Genomic DNA, 24,664 nt, shown 5'->3' with positions numbered 1-24,664 from the left:
TTAATGATATTTGAATGGGTTTAGGGGCTTCTAGGCAAAAGGGGCGTGGCCAAAAGTATCTCAACCCTCAGGCATGCCATGGTCTATACTCTGAATGGTATTCTGGGCTTCTGGACCCAAAGGGGTGGGGCCTAACGAATTTAAACCCCCAACGCTATTTCAAAGGGTTTAGGGGCTTCTAGGCAAAAGGGTCGTGGCCAAAAGTATCTCAACCCTAAGCCATGTCATGGTCTATACTCTGAATGGTATTATGGGCTTCTGGACCCAAAGGGGTGGGGCCTAACGAATTTAAACCCTTAATGTTATTTTAATGGGTTTAGGGGCTTCTAGGCAAAAGGGGCGTGGCCAAAAGTATCTCAACCCTCAGCCATGTCATGGTCTATACTCTGAATGGTATTCTGGGCTTCTGGACTTAAAGGGGCGGGGCCTAAAGAATTTAAACCCTTAATGCTATTTCAATGAGTTTAGGGGCTTCTAGGCAAAAGGGGCATGGCCAAAAGTATCTCAACCCTCAGCCATGTCCTGGTCTATACTCTAAATGGTATTCTGGGCTTCTGGACCCAAAGGGGCGGGGCCTAACGAATTTAAACCCCCAATGCTAATTCAATGGGTTTAGGGGCTTCTAGGCAAAAGTGGCGTGGCCAAAAGTATATCAACCCTCAGCCATGCCATGGTCTATACTCTGAATAGTATTCTGGGCTTCTGGACCCAAAGGGGCGGGGCCTAACGAATTTAAACCCCCAATGCTATTTCAATGGGTTTAGGGGCTTCTAGGTAAAAGGGGCGTGGCCAAAAGTATCTCAACCCTCAGCCATGTCATGGTCTATACTCTGAATGGTATTATGGGCTTCTGGACCCAAAGGGGCGGGGCCTAACGAATTTAAACCCCTAATGCTATTTCAATAGGTTTAGGGGCTTCTAGGCAAAAGGGGCGTGGCCAAAAGTATCTCAACCCTCAGCCATGTCATGGTCTATACTCTGAATGGTATTCTGGGCTTCTGGACCTAAAGGGGCGGGGCCTAACGAATTTAAACCCTTAATGCTATTTCAATGGGTTTAGGGGCTTCTAGGCAAAAGGGGCGTGGCCAAAAGTATCTCAACCCTCAGCCATGTCATGGTCTATACTCTGAATTGTATTCTGGGCTTCTGGACCCAAAGGGGCGGGGCCTAACGAATTTAAACCCTTAATGCTATTTCAATAGGTTTAGGGGCTTCTAGGCAAAAGGGGCGTGGCCAAAAGTATTTCAACCCTCAGCCATGTCATGGTCTATACTCTGAATGGTATTATGGGCTTCTGGACCCAAAGGGGCGGGGCCTAACGAATTTAAACCCTTAATGATATTTGAATGGGTTTAGGGGCTTCTAGGCAAAAGGGGCGTGGCCAAAAGTATCTCAACCCTCAGCCATGTCATGGTCTATACTTTGAATGGTATTATGGGCTTCTGGACCCAAAGGGGCGGGGCCTAACGAATTTAAACCCTTAATGCTATTTCAATGGGTTTAGGGGCTTCTAGGCAAAAGGGGCGTGGCTAAAAGTATCTCAACCCTCAGCCATGTCATGGTCTATACTCTGAATGGTATTCTGGGCTTCTGGACCCAAAGGGACGGGGCCTAACGAATTTAAACCCTTAATGCTATTTCAATGGGTTTAGGGGCTTCTAGGCAAAAGGGGCGTAGCCAAAAGTATCTCTACCCTCAGCCATGTCAAGGTCTATACTCTGAATGGTATTCTGGGCTTCTGGACCCAAAGGGGCGGGGCCTAACGAATTTAAACCCCCAATGCTATCTCAATGGGTTTAGGGGCTTCTAGGCAAAAGGGGCGTGGTCAAAAGTATCTCAACCCTCAGCCATGTCATGGTCTATACTCTGAATTGTATTCTGGGATCTGGACCCAAAGGGGCGGGGCCTAACGAATTTAAACCCTTAATGCTATTTCAATGGGTTTAGGGGCTTCTAGGCAAAAGGGGCGTGGCCAAAAGTATCTCAACCCTCATCCATGTCATGGTCTATACTCTGAATGGTATTCTGGGCTTCTGGACACAAAGGGGCGGTGCCTAACGAATTTAAACCCTTAATGCTATTTCAATAGGTTTGGGGGCTTCTAGGCAAAAGGGGCGTGGCAAAAAGTATTTCAACCCTCAGCCATGTCATGGTCTATACTCTGAATGGTATTATGGGCTTCTGGACCCAAAGGGGCGGGGCCTAACGAATTTAAACCCTTAATGATGTTTGAATGGGTTTAGGGGCTTCTAGGCAAAAGGGGCGTGGCCAAAAGTATCTCAACCCTCAGCCATGTCATGGTCTATACTCTGAATGGTATTCTGGGCTTCTGGACCCAAAGGGGTGGGGCCTAACGAATTTAAACCCCCAACGCTATTTCAAAGGGTTTAGGGGCTTCTAGGCAAAAGGGTCGTGGCCAAAAGTATCTCAACCCTAAGCCATGTCATGGTCTATACTCTGAATGGTATTATGGGCTTCTGGACCCAAAGGGGTGGGGCCTAACGAATTTAAACCCTTAATGTTATTTTAATGGGTTTAGGGGCTTCTAGGCAAAAGGGGCGTGGCCAAAAGTATCTCAACCCTCAGCCATGTCATGGTCTATACTCTGAATGGTATTCTGGGCTTCTGGACTTAAAGGGGCGGGGCCTAACGAATTTAAACCCTTAATGCTATTTCAATGAGTTTAGGGGCTTCTAGGCAAAAGGGGCGTGGCCAAAAGTATCTCAACCCTCAGCCATGTCATGGTCTATACTCTAAATGGTATTCTGGGCTTCTGGACCCAAAGGGGCGGGGCCTAACGAATTTAAACCCCCAATGCTAATTCAATGGGTTTAGGGGCTTCTAGGCAAAAGTGGCGTGGCCAAAAGTATATCAACCCTCAGCCATGCCATGGTCTATACTCTGAATAGTATTCTGGGCTTCTGGACCCAAAGGGGCGGGGCCTAACGAATTTAAACCCCCAATGCTATTTCAATGGGTTTAGGGGCTTCTAGGCAAAAGAGGCGTGGACAAAAGTATCTCAACCCTCAGCCATGTCATGGTCTATACTCTGAATGGTATTATGGGCTTCTGGACCCAAAGGGGCGGGGCCTAACGAATTTAAACCCCTAATGCTATTTCAATAGGTTTAGGGGCTTCTAGGCAAAAGGGGCGTGGCCAAAAGTATCTCAACCCTCAGCCATGTCATGGTCTATACTCTGAATGGTATTCTGGGCTTCTGGACCTAAAGGGGCGGGGCCTAACGAATTTAAACCCTTAATGCTATTTCAATGGGTTTAGGGGCTTCTAGGCAAAAGGGGCGTGGCCAAAAGTATCTCAACCCTCAGCCATGTCATGATCTATACTCTGAATTGTATTCTGGGCTTCTGGACCCAAAGGGGCGGGGCCTAACGAATTTAAACCCTTAATGCTATTTCAATAGGTTTAGGGGCTTCTAGGCAAAAGGGGCGTGGCAAAAGTATTTCAACCCTCAGCCATGTCATGGTCTATACTCTGAATGGTATTATGGGCTTCTGGACCCAAAGGGGCGGGGCCTAACGAATTTAAACCCTTAATGATATTTGAATGGGTTTAGGGGCTTCTAGGCAAAAGGGGCGTGGCCAAAAGTATCTCAACCCTCAGCCATGTCATGGTCTATACTCTGAATGGTATTATAGGCTTCTGGACCCAAAGGGGCGGGGCCTAACGAATTTAAACCCTTAATGCTATTTCAATGGGTTTAGGGGCTTCTAGGCAAAAGGGGCGTGGCCAAAAGTATCTCAGCCCTCAGCCATGTCATGGTCTATACTTTGAATGGTATTATGGGCTTCTGGACCCAAAGGGGAGGGGCCTAACGAATTTAAACCCTTAATGCTATTTCAATGGGTTTAGGGGCTTCTAGGCAAAAGGGGCGTGGCTAAAAGTATCTCAACCCTCAGCCATGTCATGGTCTATACTCTGAATGGTATTATGGGCTTCTGGACCCAAAGGGGCGGGGCCTAACGAATTTAAACCCTTAATGCTATTTCAATTGGTTTAGGGGCTTCTAGGCAAAAGGGGCGTAGCCAAAAGTATCTCTACCCTCAGCCATGTCAAGGTCTATACTCTGAATGGTATTCTGGGCTTCTGGACCCAAAGGGGCGGGGCCTAACGAATTTAAACCCCCAATGCTAATTCAATGGGTTTAGGGGCTTCTAGGCAAAAGGGGCGTGGCCAAAAGTATCTCAACCCTCAGCCATGTCATGGTCTATACTCTGAATGGTATTATGGGCTTCTGGACCCAAAGGGGCGGGGCCTAACGAATTTAAACCCTTAATGATATTTGAATGGGTTTAGGGGCTTCTAGGCAAAAGGGGCGTGGCCAAAAGTATCTCAACCCTCAGCCATGTCATGGTCTATACTCTGAATGGTATTATAGGCTTCTGGACCCAAAGGGGCGGGGCCTAACGAATTTAAACCCTTAATGCTATTTCAATGGGTTTAGGGGCTTCTAGGCAAAAGGGGCGTGGCCAAAAGTATCTCAGCCCTCAGCCATGTCATGGTCTATACTTTGAATGGTATTATGGGCTTCTGGACCCAAAGGGGCGGGGCCTAACGAATTTAAACCCTTAATGCTATTTCAATGGGTTTAGGGGCTTCTAGGCAAAAGGGGCGTGGCTAAAAGTATCTCAACCCTCAGCCATGTCATGGTCTATACTCTGAATGGTATTATGGGCTTCTGGACCCAAAGGGGCGGGGCCTAACGAATTTAAACCCTTAATGCTATTTCAATTGGTTTAGGGGCTTCTAGGCAAAAGGGGCGTAGCCAAAAGTATCTCTACCCTCAGCCATGTCAAGGTCTATACTCTGAATGGTATTCTGGGCTTCTGGACCCAAAGGGGCGGGGCCTAACGAATTTAAACCCCCAATGCTAATTCAATGGGTTTAGGGGCTTCTAGGCAAAAGGGGCGTGGCCAAAAGTATCTCAACCCTCAGCCATGTCATGGTCTATACTCTGAATTGTATTCTGGGATCTGGACCCAAAGGGGCGGGGCCTAACGAATTTAAACCCTTAATGCTATTTCAATGGGTTTAGGGGCTTCTAGGCAAAAGGGGCGTGGCCAAAAGTATCTCAACCCTCAGCCATGTCATGGTCTATACTCTGAATGGTATTCTGGGCTTCTGGACCCAAAGGGGCGGGGCCTAACGAATTTAAACCCCCAATGCTATTTCAATGGGTTTAGGGGCTTCTAGGCAAAAGGGGCGTGGCCAAAAGTATCTCAACCCTCAGCCATGCCATGGTCTATACTCTGAATGGTATTCTGGGCTTCCGGACCCAAAGGGGTGGGGCCTAACGAATTTAAACCCCCAATGCTATTTCAATGGGTTTAGGGGCTTCTAGGCAAAAGGGGCGTGGCCAAAAGTATCTCAACTCTCAGCCATGCCATGGTCTATACTCTGAATGGTATTCTGGGCTTCTGGACCCAAAGGGGTGGGGCCTAACGAATTTAAACCCCCAATGCTATTTCAATGGGTTTAGGGGCTTCTAGGCAAAAGGGGCGTGGCCAAAAGTATCTCAACCCTCAGCCATGTCATGGTCTATACTCTGAATGGTATTATGGGCTTCTGGACCCAAAGGGGCGGGGCCTAACGAATGTAAACCCTTAATGCTATTTCAATGGGTTTAGGGGCTTCTAGGCAAAAAGGGCGTGGACAAAAGTATCTCAACCCTCAGCCATGTCATGGTCTATACTCTGAATGGTATTCTGGGCTTCTGGACTTAAAGGGGCGGGGCCTAACGAATTTAAACCCTTAATGCTATTTCAATGAGTTTAGGGGCTTCTAGGCAAAAGGGGCGTGGACAAAAGTATCTCAACCCTCAGCCATGTCATGGTCTATACTCTGAATGGTATTCTGGGCTTCTGGACACAAAGGGGCGGGGCCTACGGAATTTAAACCCTTAATGCTATTTCAATAGGTTTAGGGGCTTCTAGGCAAAAGGGGCGTGGCCAAAAGTATTTCAACCCTCAGCCATGTCATGGTCTATACTCTGAATGGTATTATGGGCTTCTGGACCCAAAGGGGCGGGGCCTAACGAATTTAAACCCTTAATGATATTTGAATGGGTTTAGGGGCTTCTAGGCAAAAGGGGCGTGGCCAAAAGTATCTCAACCCTCAGCCATGTCATGGTCTATACTCTGAATGGTATTCTGGGCTTCTGGACCCAAAGGGGCGGGGCCTAACGAATTTAAACCCCCAACGCTATTTCAAAGGATTTAGTGGCTTCTAGGAAAAAGGGGCGTGGCCAAAAGTATCTCAACCCTAAGCCATGTCATGGTCTATACTCTGAATGGTATTATGGGCTTCTGGACCCAAAGGGGTGGGGCCTAACGAATTTAAACCCTTAATGCTATTTCAATGGGTTTAGGGGCTTCTAGGCAAAAGGGGCGTGGCCAAAAGTATCTCAACCCTCAACCATGTCATGGTCTATACTCTGAATGGTATTCTGGGCTTCTGGACACAAAGGGGCGGGGCCTAACGAATTTAAACCCTTAATGCTATTTCAATAGGTTTCGGGCTTCTAGGCAAAAGGGGCGTGGCCAAAAGTATTTCAACCCTCAGCCATGTCATGGTCTATACTCTGAATGGTATTCTGGGCTTCTGGACCCAAAGGGGCGGGGCCTAACGAATTTAAACCCTTAATGATATTTCAATGGGTTTAGGGGATTATAGGCAAAAGGGGCGTGGCCAAAAGTATCTCAACCCTCAGCCATGTCATGGTCTATACTCTGAATGGTATTATGGGCTTCTGGACCCAAAGGGGCGGGGCCTAACGAATTTAAACCCTTAATGCTATTTCAATGGGTTTAGGGGCTTCTAGGCAAAAGGGGCGTGGCCAAAAGTATCTCAACCCTCAGCCATGTCATGGTCTATACTCTGAATGGTATTCTAGGCTTCTGGACCCAAAGGGGCGGGGCCTAACGAAGTTAAACCCCCAATGCTAATTCAATGGGTTTAGGGGCTTCTAGGCAAAAGGGGCGTGGCCAAAAGTATCTCAACCCTCAGGCATGCCATGGTCTATACTCTGAATGGTATTCTGGGCTTCTGGACCCAAAGGGGTGGGGCCTAACGAATTTAAACCCCCAACGCTATTTCAAAGGGTTTAGGGGCTTCTAGGCAAAAGGGTCGTGGCCAAAAGTATCTCAACCCTAAGCCATGTCATGGTCTATACTCTGAATGGTATTATGGGCTTCTGGACCCAAAGGGGTGGGGCCTAACGAATTTAAACCCTTAATGTTATTTTAATGGGTTTAGGGGCTTCTAGGCAAAAGGGGCGTGGCCAAAAGTATCTCAACCCTCAGCCATGTCATGGTCTATACTCTGAATGGTATTCTGGGCTTCTGGACTTAAAGGGGCGGGGCCTAAAGAATTTAAACCCTTAATGCTATTTCAATGAGTTTAGGGGCTTCTAGGCAAAAGGGGCATGGCCAAAAGTATCTCAACCCTCAGCCATGTCCTGGTCTATACTCTAAATGGTATTCTGGGCTTCTGGACCCAAAGGGGCGGGGCCTAACGAATTTAAACCCCCAATGCTAATTCAATGGGTTTAGGGGCTTCTAGGCAAAAGTGGCGTGGCCAAAAGTATATCAACCCTCAGCCATGCCATGGTCTATACTCTGAATAGTATTCTGGGCTTCTGGACCCAAAGGGGCGGGGCCTAACGAATTTAAACCCCCAATGCTATTTCAATGGGTTTAGGGGCTTCTAGGCAAAAGGGGCGTGGCCAAAAGTATCTCAACCCTCAGCCATGTCATGGTCTATACTCTGAATGGTATTATGGGCTTCTGGACCCAAAGGGGCGGGGCCTAACGAATTTAAACCCCTAATGCTATTTCAATAGGTTTAGGGGCTTCTAGGCAAAAGGGGCATGGCCAAAAGTATCTCAACCCTCAGCCATGTCATGGTCTATACTCTGAATGGTATTCTGGGCTTCTGGACCTAAAGGGGCGGGGCCTAACGAATTTAAACCCTTAATGATATTTGAATGGGTTTAGGGGCTTCTAGGCAAAAGGGGCGTGGCCAAAAGTATCTCAACCCTCAGCCATGTCATGGTCTATACTCTGAATGGTATTCTGGGCTTCTGGACCCAAAGGGGCGGGGCCTAACGAATTTAAACCCCCAACGCTATTTCAAAGGATTTAGTGGCTTCTAGGAAAAAGGGGCGTGGCCAAAAGTATCTCAACCCTAAGCCATGTCATGGTCTATACTCTGAATGGTATTATGGGCTTCTGGACCCAAAGGGGTGGGGCCTAACGAATTGAAACCCTTAATGCTATTTCAATGGGTTTAGGGGCTTCTAGGCAAAAGGGGCGTGGCCAAAAGTATCTCAACCCTCAACCATGTCATGGTCTATACTCTGAATGGTATTCTGGGCTTCTGGACACAAAGGGGCGGGGCCTAACGAATTTAAACCCTTAATGCTATTTCAATAGGTTTCGGGCTTCTAGGCAAAAGGGGCGTGGCCAAAAGTATTTCAACCCTCAGCCATGTCATGGTCTATACTCTGAATGGTATTATAGGCTTCTGGACCCAAAGGGGCGGGGCCTAACGAATTTAAACCCTTAATGCTATTTCAATGGGTTTAGGGGCTTCTAGGCAAAAGGGGCGTGGCCAAAAGTATCTCAGCCCTCAGCCATGTCATGGTCTATACTTTGAATGGTATTATGGGCTTCTGGACCCAAAGGGGCGGGGCCTAACGAATTTAAACCCTTAATGCTATTTCAATGGGTTTAGGGGCTTCTAGGCAAAAGGGGCGTGGCTAAAAGTATCTCAACCCTCAGCCATGTCATGGTCTATACTCTGAATGGTATTATGGGCTTCTGGACCCAAAGGGGCGGGGCCTAACGAATTTAAACCCTTAATGCTATTTCAATTGGTTTAGGGGCTTCTAGGCAAAAGGGGCGTAGCCAAAAGTATCTCTACCCTCAGCCATGTCAAGGTCTATACTCTGAATGGTATTCTGGGCTTCTGGACCCAAAGGGGCGGGGCCTAACGAATTTAAACCCCCAATGCTAATTCAATGGGTTTAGGGGCTTCTAGGCAAAAGGGGCGTGGCCAAAAGTATCTCAACCCTCAGCCATGTCATGGTCTATACTCTGAATGGTATTATGGGCTTCTGGACCCAAAGGGGCGGGGCCTAACGAATTTAAACCCTTAATGATATTTGAATGGGTTTAGGGGCTTCTAGGCAAAAGGGGCGTGGCCAAAAGTATCTCAACCCTCAGCCATGTCATGGTCTATACTCTGAATGGTATTATAGGCTTCTGGACCCAAAGGGGCGGGGCCTAACGAATTTAAACCCTTAATGCTATTTCAATGGGTTTAGGGGCTTCTAGGCAAAAGGGGCGTGGCCAAAAGTATCTCAGCCCTCAGCCATGTCATGGTCTATACTTTGAATGGTATTATGGGCTTCTGGACCCAAAGGGGCGGGGCCTAACGAATTTAAACCCTTAATGCTATTTCAATGGGTTTAGGGGCTTCTAGGCAAAAGGGGCGTGGCTAAAAGTATCTCAACCCTCAGCCATGTCATGGTCTATACTCTGAATGGTATTATGGGCTTCTGGACCCAAAGGGGCGGGGCCTAACGAATTTAAACCCTTAATGCTATTTCAATTGGTTTAGGGGCTTCTAGGCAAAAGGGGCGTAGCCAAAAGTATCTCTACCCTCAGCCATGTCAAGGTCTATACTCTGAATGGTATTCTGGGCTTCTGGACCCAAAGGGGCGGGGCCTAACGAATTTAAACCCCCAATGCTAATTCAATGGGTTTAGGGGCTTCTAGGCAAAAGGGGCGTGGCCAAAAGTATCTCAACCCTCAGCCATGTCATGGTCTATACTCTGAATTGTATTCTGGGATCTGGACCCAAAGGGGCGGGGCCTAACGAATTTAAACCCTTAATGCTATTTCAATGGGTTTAGGGGCTTCTAGGCAAAAGGGGCGTGGCCAAAAGTATCTCAACCCTCAGCCATGTCATGGTCTATACTCTGAATGGTATTCTGGGCTTCTGGACCCAAAGGGGCGGGGCCTAACGAATTTAAACCCCCAATGCTATTTCAATGGGTTTAGGGGCTTCTAGGCAAAAGGGGCGTGGCCAAAAGTATCTCAACCCTCAGCCATGCCATGGTCTATACTCTGAATGGTATTCTGGGCTTCCGGACCCAAAGGGGCGGGGCCTAACGAATTTAAACCCCCAATGCTATTTCAATGGGTTTAGGGGCTTCTAGGCAAAAGGGGCGTGGCCAAAAGTATCTCAACTCTCAGCCATGCCATGGTCTATACTCTGAATGGTATTCTGGGCTTCTGGACCCAAAGGGGTGGGGCCTAACGAATTTAAACCCCCAATGCTATTTCAATGGGTTTAGGGGCTTCTAGGCAAAAGGGGCGTGGCCAAAAGTATCTCAACCCTCAGCCATGTCATGGTCTATACTCTGAATGGTATTATGGGCTTCTGGACCCAAAGGGGCGGGGCCTAACGAATGTAAACCCTTAATGCTATTTCAATGGGTTTAGGGGCTTCTAGGCAAAAAGGGCGTGGACAAAAGTATCTCAACCCTCAGCCATGTCATGGTCTATACTCTGAATGGTATTCTGGGCTTCTGGACTTAAAGGGGCGGGGCCTAACGAATTTAAACCCTTAATGCTATTTCAATGAGTTTAGGGGCTTCTAGGCAAAAGGGGCGTGGACAAAAGTATCTCAACCCTCAGCCATGTCATGGTCTATACTCTGAATGGTATTCTGGGCTTCTGGACACAAAGGGGCGGGGCCTAACGAATTTAAACCCTTAATGCTATTTCAATAGGTTTAGGGGCTTCTAGGCAAAAGGGGCGTGGCCAAAAGTATTTCAACCCTCAGCCATGTCATGGTCTATACTCTGAATGGTATTATGGGCTTCTGGACCCAAAGGGGCGGGGCCTAACGAATTTAAACCCTTAATGATATTTGAATGGGTTTAGGGGCTTCTAGGCAAAAGGGGCGTGGCCAAAAGTATCTCAACCCTCAGCCATGTCATGGTCTATACTCTGAATGCTATTCTGGGCTTCTGGACCCAAAGGGGCGGGGCCTAACGAATTTAAACCCCCAAAGCTATTTCAAAGGATTTAGTGGCTTCTAGGAAAAAGGGGCGTGGCCAAAAGTATCTCAACCCTAAGCCATGTCATGTTCTATACTCTGAATGGTATTATGGGCTTCTGGACCCAAAGGGGTGGGGCCTAACGAATTTAAACCCTTAATGCTATTTCAATGGGTTTAGGGGCTTCTAGGCAAAAGGGGCGTGGCCAAAAGTATCTCAACCCTCAACCATGTCATGGTCTATACTCTGAATGGTATTCTGGGCTTCTGGACACAAAGGGGCGGGGCCTAACGAATTTAAACCCTTAATGCTATTTCAATAGGTTTCGGGCTTCTAGGCAAAAGGGGCGTGGCCAAAAGTATTTCAACCCTCAGCCATGTCATGGTCTATACTCTGAATGGTATTCTGGGCTTCTGGACCCAAAGGGGCGGGGCCTAACGAATTTAAACCCTTAATGATATTTCAATGGGTTTAGGGGATTATAGGCAAAAGGGGCGTGGCCAAAAGTATCTCAACCCTCAGCCATGTCATGGTCTATACTCTGAATGGTATTATGGGCTTCTGGACCCAAAGGGGCGGGGCCTAACGAATTTAAACCCTTAATGCTATTTCAATGGGTTTAGGGGCTTCTAGGCAAAAGGGGCGTGGCCAAAAGTATCTCAACCCTCAGCCATGTCATGGTCTATACTCTGAATGGTATTCTAGGCTTCTGGACCCAAAGGGGCGGGGCCTAACGAAGTTAAACCCCCAATGCTAATTCAATGGGTTTAGGGGCTTCTAGGCAAAAGGGGCGTTGCCAAAAGTATCTCAACCCTCAGGCATGCCATGGTCTATACTCTGAATGGTATTCTGGGCTTCTGGACCCAAAGGGGAAGGGCCTAACGAATTTAAACCCCCAATGCTATTTCAATGGGTTTAGGGGCTTCTAGGCAAAAGGGGCATGGCCAAAAGTATCTCAACCCTCAGCCATGTCATGGTCTATACTCTGAATGGTATTATGGGCTTCTTGACCCAAAGGGGCGGGGCCTAACGAATTTAAACCCTTAATGCTATTTCAATAGGTTTGGGGGCTTCTAGGCAAAAGGGGCGTGGCCAAAAGTATTTCAACCCTCAGCCATGTCATGGTCTATACTCTGAATGGTATTATGGGCTTCTGGACCCAAAGGGGCGGGGCCTAACGAATTTAAACCCTTAATGACATTTGAATGGGTTTAGGGGCTTCTAGGCAAAAGGGGCGTGGCCAAAAGTATCTCAACCCTCAGCCATGTCATGGTCTATACTCTGAATGGTATTCTGGGCTTCTGGACCCAAAGGGGCGGGGCCTAACGAATTTAAACCCCCAACGCTATTTCAAAGGATTTAGGGGCTTCTAGGAAAAAGGGGGGTGGCCAAAAGTATCTCAACCCTAAGCCATGTCATGGTCTATACTCTGAATGGTATTATGGGCTTCTGGACCCAAAGGGGTGGGGCCTAACGAATTTAAACCCTTAATGCTATTTCAATGGGTTTAGGGGCTTCTAGGCAAAAGGGGCGTGGCCAAAAGTATCTCAACCCTCATCCATGTCATGGTCTATACTCTGAATGGTATTATGGGCTTCTGGACCCAAAGGGGTGGGGCCTAACGAATTTAAACCCTTAATGCTATTTCAATGGGTTTAGGGGCTTCTAGGCAAAAGGGGCGTGGCCAAAAGTATCTCAACCCTCATCCATGTCATGGTCTATACTCTGAATGGTATTCTGGGCTTCTGGACACAAAGGGGCGGGGCCTAACGAATTTAAACCCTTAATGCTATTTCAATAGGTTTTGGGGCTTCTAGGCAAAAGGGGCGTGGCCAAAAATATTTCAACCCTCAGCCATGTCATGGTCTATACTCTGAATGGTATTCTGGGCTTCTGGACCCAAAGGGGCGGGGCCTAACGAAGTTAAACCCCCAATGCTAATTCAATGGGTTTAGGGGCTTCTAGGCAAAAGGGGCGTGGCCAAAAGTATCTCAACCCTCAGGCATGCCATGGTCTATACTCTGAATGGTATTCTGGGCTTCTGGACCCAAAGGGGTGGGGCCTAACGAATTTAAACCCCCAACGCTATTTCAAAGGGTTTAGCGGCTTCTAGGCAAAAGGGTCGTGGCCAAAAGTATCTCAACCCTAAGCCATGTCATGGTCTATACTCTGAATGGTATTATGGGCTTCTGGACCCAAAGGGGTGGGGCCTAACGAATTTAAACCCTTAATGTTATTTTAATGGGTTTAGGGGCTTCTAGGCAAAAGGGGCGTGGCCAAAAGTATCTCAACCCTCAGCCATGTCATGGTCTATACTCTGAATGGTATTCTGGGCTTCTGGACTTAAAGGGGCGGGGCCTAAAGAATTTAAACCCTTAATGCTATTTCAATGAGTTTAGGGGCTTCTAGGCAAAAGGGGCATGGCCAAAAGTATCTCAACCCTCAGCCATGTCCTGGTCTATACTCTAAATGGTATTCTGGGCTTCTGGACCCAAAGGGGCGGGGCCTAACGAATTTAAACCCCCAATGCTAATTCAATGGGTTTAGGGGCTTCTAGGCAAAAGTGGCGTGGCCAAAAGTATATCAACCCTCAGCCATGCCATGGTCTATACTCTGAATAGTATTCTGGGCTTCTGGACCCAAAGGGGCGGGGCCTAACGAATTTAAACCCCCAATGCTATTTCAATGGGTTTAGGGGCTTCTAGGCAAAAGGGGCGTGGCCAAAAGTATCTCAACCCTCAGCCATGTCATGGTCTATACTCTGAATGGTATTATGGGCTTCTGGACCCAAAGGGGCGGGGCCTAACGAATTTAAACCCCTAATGCTATTTCAATAGGTTTAGGGGCTTCTAGGCAAAAGGGGCATGGCCAAAAGTATCTCAACCCTCAGCCATGTCATGGTCTATACTCTGAATGGTATTCTGGGCTTCTGGACCTAAAGGGGCGGGGCCTAACGAATTTAAACCCTTAATGATATTTGAATGGGTTTAGGGGCTTCTAGGCAAAAGGGGCGTGGCCAAAAGTATCTCAACCCTCAGCCATGTCATGGTCTATACTCTGAATGGTATTCTGGGCTTCTGGACCCAAAGGGGCGGGGCCTAACGAATTTAAACCCCCAACGCTATTTCAAAGGATTTAGTGGCTTCTAGGAAAAAGGGGCGTGGCCAAAAGTATCTCAACCCTAAGCCATGTCATGGTCTATACTCTGAATGGTATTATGGGCTTCTGGACCCAAAGGGGTGGGGCCTAACGAATTTAAACCCTTAATGCTATTTCAATGGGTTTAGGGGCTTCTAGGCAAAAGGGGCGTGGCCAAAAGTATCTCAACCCTCAACCATGTCATGGTCTATACTCTGAATGGTATTCTGGGCTTCTGGACACAAAGGGGCGGGGCCTAACGAATTTAAACCCTTAATGCTATTTCAATAGGTTTCGGGCTTCTAGGCAAAAGGGGCGTGGCCAAAAGTATTTCAACCCTCAGCCATGTCATGGTCTATACTCTGAATGGTATTATAGGCTTCTGGACCCAAAGGGGCGGGGCCTAACGAATTTAAACCCTTAATGCTATTTCAATGGGTTTAGGGGCTTCTAGGCAAAAGGGGCGTGGCCAAAAGTATCTCAGCCCTCAGCCATGTCATGGTCTATACTTTGAATGGTATTATGGGCTTCTGGACCCAAAGGGGCGGGGCCTAACGAATTTAAACCCTTAATGCTATTTCAATGGGTTTAGGGGCTTCTAGGCAAAAGGGGCGTGGCTAAAAGTATCTCAACCCTCAGCCATGTCATGGTCTATACTCTGAATGGTATTATGGGCTTCTGGACCCAAAGGGGCGGGGCCTAACGAATTTAAACCCTTAATGCTATTTCAATTGGTTTAGGGGCTTCTAGGCAAAAGGGGCGTAGCCAAAAGTATCTCTACCCTCAGCCATGTCAAGGTCTATACTCTGAATGGTATTCTGGGCTTCTGGACCCAAAGGGGCGGGGCCTAACGAATTTAAACCCCCAATGCTAATTCAATGGGTTTAGGGGCTTCTAGGCAAAAGGGGCGTGGCCAAAAGTATCTCAACCCTCAGCCATGTCATGGTCTATACTCTGAATGGTATTATGGGCTTCTGGACCCAAAGGGGCGGGGCCTAACGAATTTAAACCCTTAATGATATTTGAATGGGTTTAGGGGCTTCTAGGCAAAAGGGGCGTGGCCAAAAGTATCTCAACCCTCAGCCATGTCATGGTCTATACTCTGAATGGTATTATAGGCTTCTGGACCCAAAGGGGCGGGGCCTAACGAATTTAAACCCTTAATGCTATTTCAATGGGTTTAGGGGCTTCTAGGCAAAAGGGGCGTGGCCAAAAGTATCTCAGCCCTCAGCCATGTCATGGTCTATACTTTGAATGGTATTATGGGCTTCTGGACCCAAAGGGGCGGGGCCTAACGAATTTAAACCCTTAATGCTATTTCAATGGGTTTAGGGGCTTCTAGGCAAAAGGGGCGTGGCTAAAAGTATCTCAACCCTCAGCCATGTCATGGTCTATACTCTGAATGGTATTATGGGCTTCTGGACCCAAAGGGGCGGGGCCTAACGAATTTAAACCCTTAATGCTATTTCAATTGGTTTAGGGGCTTCTAGGCAAAAGGGGCGTAGCCAAAAGTATCTCTACCCTCAGCCATGTCAAGGTCTATACTCTGAATGGTATTCTGGGCTTCTGGACCCAAAGGGGCGGGGCCTAACGAATTTAAACCCCCAATGCTAATTCAATGGGTTTAGGGGCTTCTAGGCAAAAGGGGCGTGGCCAAAAGTATCTCAACCCTCAGCCATGTCATGGTCTATACTCTGAATTGTATTCTGGGATCTGGACCCAAAGGGGCGGGGCCTAACGAATTTAAACCCTTAATGCTATTTCAATGGGTTTAGGGGCTTCTAGGCAAAAGGGGCGTGGCCAAAAGTATCTCAACCCTCAGCCATGTCATGGTCTATACTCTGAATGGTATTCTGGGCTTCTGGACCCAAAGGGGCGGGGCCTAACGAATTTAAACCCCCAATGCTATTTCAATGGGTTTAGGGGCTTCTAGGCAAAAGGGGCGTGGCCAAAAGTATCTCAACCCTCAGCCATGCCATGGTCTATACTCTGAATGGTATTCTGGGCTTCCGGACCCAAAGGGGCGGGGCCTAACGAATTTAAACCCCCAATGCTATTTCAATGGGTTTAGGGGCTTCTAGGCAAAAGGGGCGTGGCCAAAAGTATCTCAACTCTCAGCCATGCCATGGTCTATACTCTGAATGGTATTCTGGGCTTCTGGACCCAAAGGGGTGGGGCCTAACGAATTTAAACCCCCAATGCTATTTCAATGGGTTTAGGGGCTTCTAGGCAAAAGGGGCGTGGCCAAAAGTATCTCAACCCTCAGCCATGTCATGGTCTATACTCTGAATGGTATTATGGGCTTCTGGACCCAAAGGGGCGGGGCCTAACGAATGTAAACCCTTAATGCTATTTCAATGGGTTTAGGGGCTTCTAGGCAAAAAGGGCGTGGACAAAAGTATCTCAACCCTCAGCCATGTCATGGTCTATACTCTGAATGGTATTCTGGGCTTCTGGACTTAAAGGGGCGGGGCCTAACGAATTTAAACCCTTAATGCTATTTCAATGAGTTTAGGGGCTTCTAGGCAAAAGGGGCGTGGACAAAAGTATCTCAACCCTCAGCCATGTCATGGTCTATACTCTGAATGGTATTCTGGGCTTCTGGACACAAAGGGGCGGGGCCTAACGAATTTAAACCCTTAATGCTATTTCAATAGGTTTAGGGGCTTCTAGGCAAAAGGGGCGTGGCCAAAAGTATTTCAACCCTCAGCCATGTCATGGTCTATACTCTGAATGGTATTATGGGCTTCTGGACCCAAAGGGGCGGGGCCTAACGAATTTAAACCCTTAATGATATTTGAATGGGTTTAGGGGCTTCTAGGCAAAAGGGGCGTGGCCAAAAGTATCTCAACCCTCAGCCATGTCATGGTCTATACTCTGAATGCTATTCTGGGCTTCTGGACCCAAAGGGGCGGGGCCTAACGAATTTAAACCCCCAAAGCTATTTCAAAGGATTTAGTGGCTTCTAGGAAAAAGGGGCGTGGCCAAAAGTATCTCAACCCTAAGCCATGTCATGTTCTATACTCTGAATGGTATTATGGGCTTCTGGACCCAAAGGGGTGGGGCCTAACGAATTTAAACCCTTAATGCTATTTCAATGGGTTTAGGGGCTTCTAGGCAAAAGGGGCGTGGCCAAAAGTATCTCAACCCTCAACCATGTCATGGTCTATACTCTGAATGGTATTCTGGGCTTCTGGACACAAAGGGGCGGGGCCTAACGAATTTAAACCCTTAATGCTATTTCAATAGGTTTCGGGCTTCTAGGCAAAAGGGGCGTGGCCAAAAGTATTTCAACCCTCAGCCATGTCATGGTCTATACTCTGAATGGTATTCTGGGCTTCTGGACCCAAAGGGGCGGGGCCTAACGAATTTAAACCCTTAATGATATTTCAATGGGTTTAGGGGATTATAGGCAAAAGGGGCGTGGCCAAAAGTATCTCAACCCTCAGCCATGTCATGGTCTATACTCTGAATGGTATTATGGGCTTCTGGACCCAAAGGGGCGGGGCCTAACGAATTTAAACCCTTAATGCTATTTCAATGGGTTTAGGGGCTTCTAGGCAAAAGGGGCGTGGCCAAAAGTATCTCAACCCTCAGCCATGTCATGGTCTATACTCTGAATGGTATTCTAGGCTTCTGGACCCAAAGGGGCGGGGCCTAACGAAGTTAAACCCCCAATGCTAATTCAATGGGTTTAGGGGCTTCTAGGCAAAAGGGGCGTTGCCAAAAGTATCTCAACCCTCAGGCATGCCATGGTCTATACTCTGAATGGTATTCTGGGCTTCTGGACCCAAAGGGGAAGGGCCTAACGAATTTAAACCCCCAATGCTATTTCAATGGGTTTAGGGGCTTCTAGGCAAAAGGGGCATGGCCAAAAGTATCTCAACCCTCAGCCATGTCATGGTCTATACTCTGAATGGTATTATGGGCTTCTTGACCCAAAGGGGCGGGGCCTAACGAATTTAAACCCTTAATGCTATTTCAATAGGTTTGGGGGCTTCTAGGCAAAAGGGGCGTGGCCAAAAGTATTTCAACCCTCAGCCATGTCATGGTCTATACTCTGAATGGTATTATGGGCTTCTGGACCCAAAGGGGCGGGGCCTAACGAATTTAAACCCTTAATGACATTTGAATGGGTTTAGGGGCTTCTAGGCAAAAGGGGCGTGGCCAAAAGTATCTCAACCCTCAGCCATGTCATGGTCTATACTCTGAATGGTATTCTGGGCTTCTGGACCCAAAGGGGCGGGGCCTAACGAATTTAAACCCCCAACGCTATTTCAAAGGATTTAGGGGCTTCTAGGAAAAAGGGGGGTGGCCAAAAGTATCTCAACCCTAAGCCATGTCATGGTCTATACTCTGAATGGTATTATGGGCTTCTGGACCCAAAGGGGTGGGGCCTAACGAATTTAAACCCTTAATGCTATTTCAATGGGTTTAGGGGCTTCTAGGCAAAAGGGGCGTGGCCAAAAGTATCTCAACCCTCATCCATGTCATGGTCTATACTCTGAATGGTATTATGGGCTTCTGGACCCAAAGGGGTGGGGCCTAACGAATTTAAACCCTTAATGCTATTTCAATGGGTTTAGGGGCTTCTAGGCAAAAGGGGCGTGGCCAAAAGTATCTCAACCCTCATCCATGTCATGGTCTATACTCTGAATGGTATTCTGGGCTTCTGGACACAAAGGGGCGGGGCCTAACGAATTTAAACCCTTAATGCTATTTCAATAGGTTTTGGGGCTTCTAGGCAAAAGGGGCGTGGCCAAAAATATTTCAACCCTCAGCCATGTCATGGTCTATACTCTGAATGGTATTCTGGGCTTCTGGACCCAAAGGGGCGGGGCCTAACGAATTTAAACCCTTAATAATATTTCAATGGGTTTAGGGGATTATAGGCAAAAGGGGCGTGGCCAAAAGTATCTCAACCCTCAGCCATTTCATGGTCTATACTCTGAATGGTATTATGGGCTTCTGGACCCTAAGGGGCGGGGCCTAACGAATTTAAACCCTTAATGCTATTTCAATGGGTTTAGGGGCTTCTAGGCAAAAGGGGCGTGGCCAAAAGTATCTCAACCCTCAGCCATGTCATGGTCTATACTCTGAATGGTATTCTAGGCTTCTGGACCCAAAGGGGCGGGGCCTAACGAAGTTAAACCCCCAATGCTAATTCAATGGGTTTAGGGGCTTCTAGGCAAAAGGGGCGTGGCCAAAAGTATCTCAACCCTCAGGCATGCCATGGTCTATACTCTGAATGGTATTCTGGGCTTCTGTACCCAAAGGGGAAGGGCCTAACGAATTTAAACCCCCAATGCTATTTCAATGGGTTTAGGGGCTTCTAGGCAAAAGGGGCGTGGCCAAAAGTATCTCAACCCTCAGCCATGTCATGGTCTATACTCTGAATGGTATTATGGGCTTCTTGACCCAAAGGGGCGGGGCCTAACGAATTTAAACCCTTAATGCTATTTCAATAGGTTTGGGGGCTTCTAGGCAAAAGGGGCGTGGCCAAAAGTATTTCAACCCTCAGCCATGTCATGGTCTATACTCTGAATGGTATTATGGGCTTCTGGACCCAAAGGGGCGGGGCCTAACGAATTATGGGCTTCTGGACCCAAAGGGGCGGGGCCTAACAAATTTAAACCCTTAATGATATTTGAATGGGTTTAGGGGCTTCTAGGCAAAAGGGGCGTGGCCAAAAGTATCTCAACCCTCAGCCATGTCATGGTCTATACTCTGAATGGTATTCTGGGCTTCTGGACCCAAAGGGGCGGGGCCTAACGAATTTAAACCCCCAACGCTATTTCAAAGGATTTAGGGGCTTCTAGGAAAAAGGGGCGTGGCCAAAAGTATCTCAACCCTAAGCCATGTCATGGTCTATACTCTGAATGGTATTATGGGCTTCTGGACCCAAAGGGGTGGGGCCTAACGAATTTAAACCCTTAATGCTATTTCAATGGGTTTAGGGGCTTCTAGGCAAAAGGGGCGTGGCCAAAAGTATCTCAACCCTCATCCATGTCATGGTCTATACTCTGAATGGTATTCTGGGCTTCTGGACACAAAGGGGCGGGGCCTAACGAATTTAAACCCTTAATGCTATTTCAATAGGTTTTGGGGCTTCTAGGCAAAAGGGGCGTGGCCAAAAGTATTTCAACCCTCAGCCATGTCATGGTCTATACTCTGAATGGTATTCTGGGCTTCTGGACCCAAAGGGGCGGGGCCTAACGAATTTAAACCCTTAATGATATTTCAATGGGTTTAGGGGCTTCTAGGCAAAAGGGGCGTGGCCAAAAGTATCTCAACCCTCAGCCATGTCATGGTCTATACTCTGAATGGTATTATGGGCTTCTGGACCCAAAGGGGCGGGGCCTAACGAATGTAAACCCTTAATGCTATTTCAATGGGTTTAGGGGCTTCTAGGCAAAAAGGGCGTGGACAAAAGTATCTCAACCCTCAGCCATGTCATGGTCTATACTCTGAATGGTATTCTGGGCTTCTGGACTTAAAGGGGCGGGGCCTAACGAATTTAAACCCTTAATGCTATTTCAATGAGTTTAGGGGCTTCTAGGCAAAAGGGGCGTGGTCAAAAGTATCTCAACCCTCAGCCATGTCATGGTCTATACTCTGAATGGTATTCTGGGCTTCTGGACACAAAGGAGCGGGGCCTAACGAATTTAAACCCTTAATGCTATTTCAATAGGTTTGGGGGCTTCTAGGCAAAAGGGGCGTGGCCAAAAGTATTTCAACCCTCAGCCATGTCATGGTCTATACTCTGAATGGTATTATGGGCTTCTGGACCCAAAGGGGCGGGGCCTAACGAATTTAAACCCTTAATGATATTTGAATGGGTTTAGGGGCTTCTAGGCAAAAGGGGCGTGGCCAAAAGTATCTCAACCCTCAGCCATGTCATGGTCTATACTCTGAATGGTATTCTGGGCTTCTGGACCCAAAGGGGCGGGGCCTAACGAATTTAAACATCCAACGCTATTTCAAAGGATTTAGTGGCTTCTAGGAAAAAGGGGCGTGGCCAAAAGTATCTCAACCCTAAGCCATGTCATGGTCTATACTCTGAATGGTATTATGGGCTTCTGGACCCAAAGGGGTGGGGCCTAACGAATTTAAACCCTTAATGCTATTTCAATGGGTTTAGGGGCTTCTAGGCAAAAGGGGCGTGGCCAAAAGTATCTCAACCCTCATCCATGTCATGGTCTATACTCTGAATGGTATTCTGGGCTTCTGGACCCAAAGGGGCGGGGCCTAACGAATTTAAACCCTTAATGCTATTTCAATAGGTTTTGGGGCTTCTAGGCAAAAGGGGCGTGGACAAAAGTATTTCAACCCTCAGCCATGTCATGGTCTATACTCTGAATGGTATTCTGGGCTTCTGGACCCAAATGGGCGGGGCCTAACGAATTTAAACCCTTAATGATATTTCAATGGGTTTAGGGGATTATAGGCAAAAGGGGCGTGGCCAAAAGTATCTCAACCCTCAGCCATGTCATGGTCTATACTCTGAATGGTATTATAGGCTTCTGGACCCAAAGGGGCGGGGCCTAACGAATTTAAACCCTTAATGCTATTTCAATGGGTTTAGGGGCTTCTAGGCAAAAGGGGCGTGGCCAAAAGTATCTCAACCCTCAGCCATGTCATGGTCTATACTCTGAATGGTATTCTGGGCTTCTGGACCCAAAGGGGCGGGGCCTAACGAATTTAAACCCCCAATGCTATTTCAATGGGTTTAGGGGCTTCTAGGCAAAAGGGGCGTGGCCAAAAGTATCTCAACCCTCAGCCATGCCATGGTCTATACTCTGAATGGTATTCTGGGCTTCCGGACCCAAAGGGGCGGGGCCTAACGAATTTAAACCCCCAATGCTATTTCAATGGGTTTAGGGGCTTCTAGGCAAAAGGGGCGTGGCCAAAAGTATCTCAACTCTCAGCCATGCCATGGTCTATACTCTGAATGGTATTCTGGGCTTCTGGACCCAAAGGGGTGGGGCCTAACGAATTTAAACCCCCAATGCTATTTCAATGGGTTTAGGGGCTTCTAGGCAAAAGGGGCGTGGCCAAAAGTATCTCAACCCTCAGCCATGTCATGGTCTATACTCTGAATGGTATTATGGGCTTCTGGACCCAAAGGGGCGGGGCCTAACGAATGTAAACCCTTAATGCTATTTCAATGGGTTTAGGGGCTTCTAGGCAAAAAGGGCGTGGACAAAAGTATCTCAACCCTCAGCCATGTCATGGTCTATACTCTGAATGGTATTCTGGGCTTCTGGACTTAAAGGGGCGGGGCCTAACGAATTTAAACCCTTAATGCTATTTCAATGAGTTTAGGGGCTTCTAGGCAAAAGGGGCGTGGACAAAAGTATCTCAACCCTCAGCCATGTCATGGTCTATACTCTGAATGGTATTCTGGGCTTCTGGACACAAAGGGGCGGGGCCTAACGAATTTAAACCCTTAATGCTATTTCAATAGGTTTAGGGGCTTCTAGGCAAAAGGGGCGTGGCCAAAAGTATTTCAACCCTCAGCCATGTCATGGTCTATACTCTGAATGGTATTATGGGCTTCTGGACCCAAAGGGGCGGGGCCTAACGAATTTAAACCCTTAATGATATTTGAATGGGTTTAGGGGCTTCTAGGCAAAAGGGGCGTGGCCAAAAGTATCTCAACCCTCAGCCATGTCATGGTCTATACTCTGAATGGTATTCTGGGCTTCTGGACCCAAAGGGGCGGGGCCTAACGAATTTAAACCCCCAACGCTATTTCAAAGGATTTAGTGGCTTCTAGGAAAAAGGGGCGTGGCCAAAAGTAGCTCAACCCTAAGCCATGTCATGGTCTATACTCTGAATGGTATTATGGGCTTCTGGACCCAAAGGGGTGGGGCCTAACGAATTTAAACCCTTAATGCTATTTCAATGGGTTTAGGGGCTTCTAGGCAAAAGGGGCGTGGCCAAAAGTATCTCAACCCTCAACCATGTCATGGTCTATACTCTGAATGGTATTCTGGGCTTCTAGACACAAAGGGGCGGGGCCTAACGAATTTAAACCCTTAATGCTATTTCAATAGGTTTCGGGCTTCTAGGCAAAAGGGGCGTGGCCAAAAGTATTTCAACCCTCAGCCATGTCATGGTCTATACTCTGAATGGTATTCTGGGCTTCTGGACCCAAAGGGGCGGGGCCTAACGAATTTAAACCCTTAATGATATTTCAATGGGTTTAGGGGATTATAGGCAAAAGGGGCGTGGCCAAAAGTATCTCAACCCTCAGCCATGTCATGGTCTATACTCTGAATGGTATTATGGGCTTCTGGACCCAAAGGGGCGGGGCCTAACGAATTTAAACCCTTAATGCTATTTCAATGGGTTTAGGGGCTTCTAGGCAAAAGGGGCGTGGCCAAAAGTATCTCAACCCTCAGCCATGTCATAGTCTATACTCTGAATGGTATTCTAGGCTTCTGGACCCAAAGGGGCGGGGCCTAACGAAGTTAAACCCCCAATGCTAATTCAATGGGTTTAGGGGCTTCTAGGCAAAAGGGGCGTGGCCAAAAGTATCTCAACCCTCAGGCATGCCATGGTCTATACTCTGAATGGTATTCTGGGCTTCTGGACCCAAAGGGGTGGGGCCTAACGAATTTAAACCCCCAACGCTATTTCAAAGGGTTTAGGGGCTTCTAGGCAAAAGGGTCGTGGCCAAAAGTATCTCAACCCTAAGCCATGTCATGGTCTATACTCTGAATGGTATTATGGGCTTCTGGACCCAAAGGGGTGGGGCCTAACGAATTTAAACCCTTAATGTTATTTTAATGGGTTTAGGGGCTTCTAGGCAAAAGGGGCGTGGCCAAAAGTATCTCAACCCTCAGCCATGTCATGGTCTATACTCTGAATGGTATTCTGGGCTTCTGGACTTAAAGGGGCGGGGCCTAAAGAATTTAAACCCTTAATGCTATTTCAATGAGTTTAGGGGCTTCTAGGCAAAAGGGGCATGACCAAAAGTATCTCAACCCTCAGCCATGTCCTGGTCTATACTCTAAATGGTATTCTGGGCTTCTGGACCCAAAGGGGCGGGGCCTAACGAATTTAAACCCCCAATGCTAATTCAATGGGTTTAGGGGCTTCTAGGCAAAAGTGGCGTGGCCAAAAGTATATCAACCCTCAGCCATGCCATGGTCTATACTCTGAATAGTATTCTGGGCTTCTGGACCCAAAGGGGCGGGGCCTAACGAATTTAAACCCCCAATGCTATTTCAATGGGTTTAGGGGCTTCTAGGCAAAAGGGGCGTGGCCAAAAGTATCTCAACCCTCAGCCATGTCATGGTCTATACTCTGAATGGTATTATGGGCTTCTGGACCCAAAGGGGCGGGGCCTAACGAATTTAAACCCCTAATGCTATTTCAATAGGTTTAGGGGCTTCTAGGCAAAAGGGGCGTGGCCAAAAGTATCTCAACCCT

This window comes from Crinia signifera, chromosome 4 (assembly GCF_055691185.1).
Source record: "Crinia signifera chromosome 4, ASM5569118v1, whole genome shotgun sequence".
NCBI classification, from domain to species: Eukaryota; Metazoa; Chordata; class Amphibia; order Anura; family Myobatrachidae; genus Crinia; species Crinia signifera.
The sequence above is the reverse complement of the archived record's forward strand: the minus strand, read 5'-3'. Positions refer to the sequence as shown.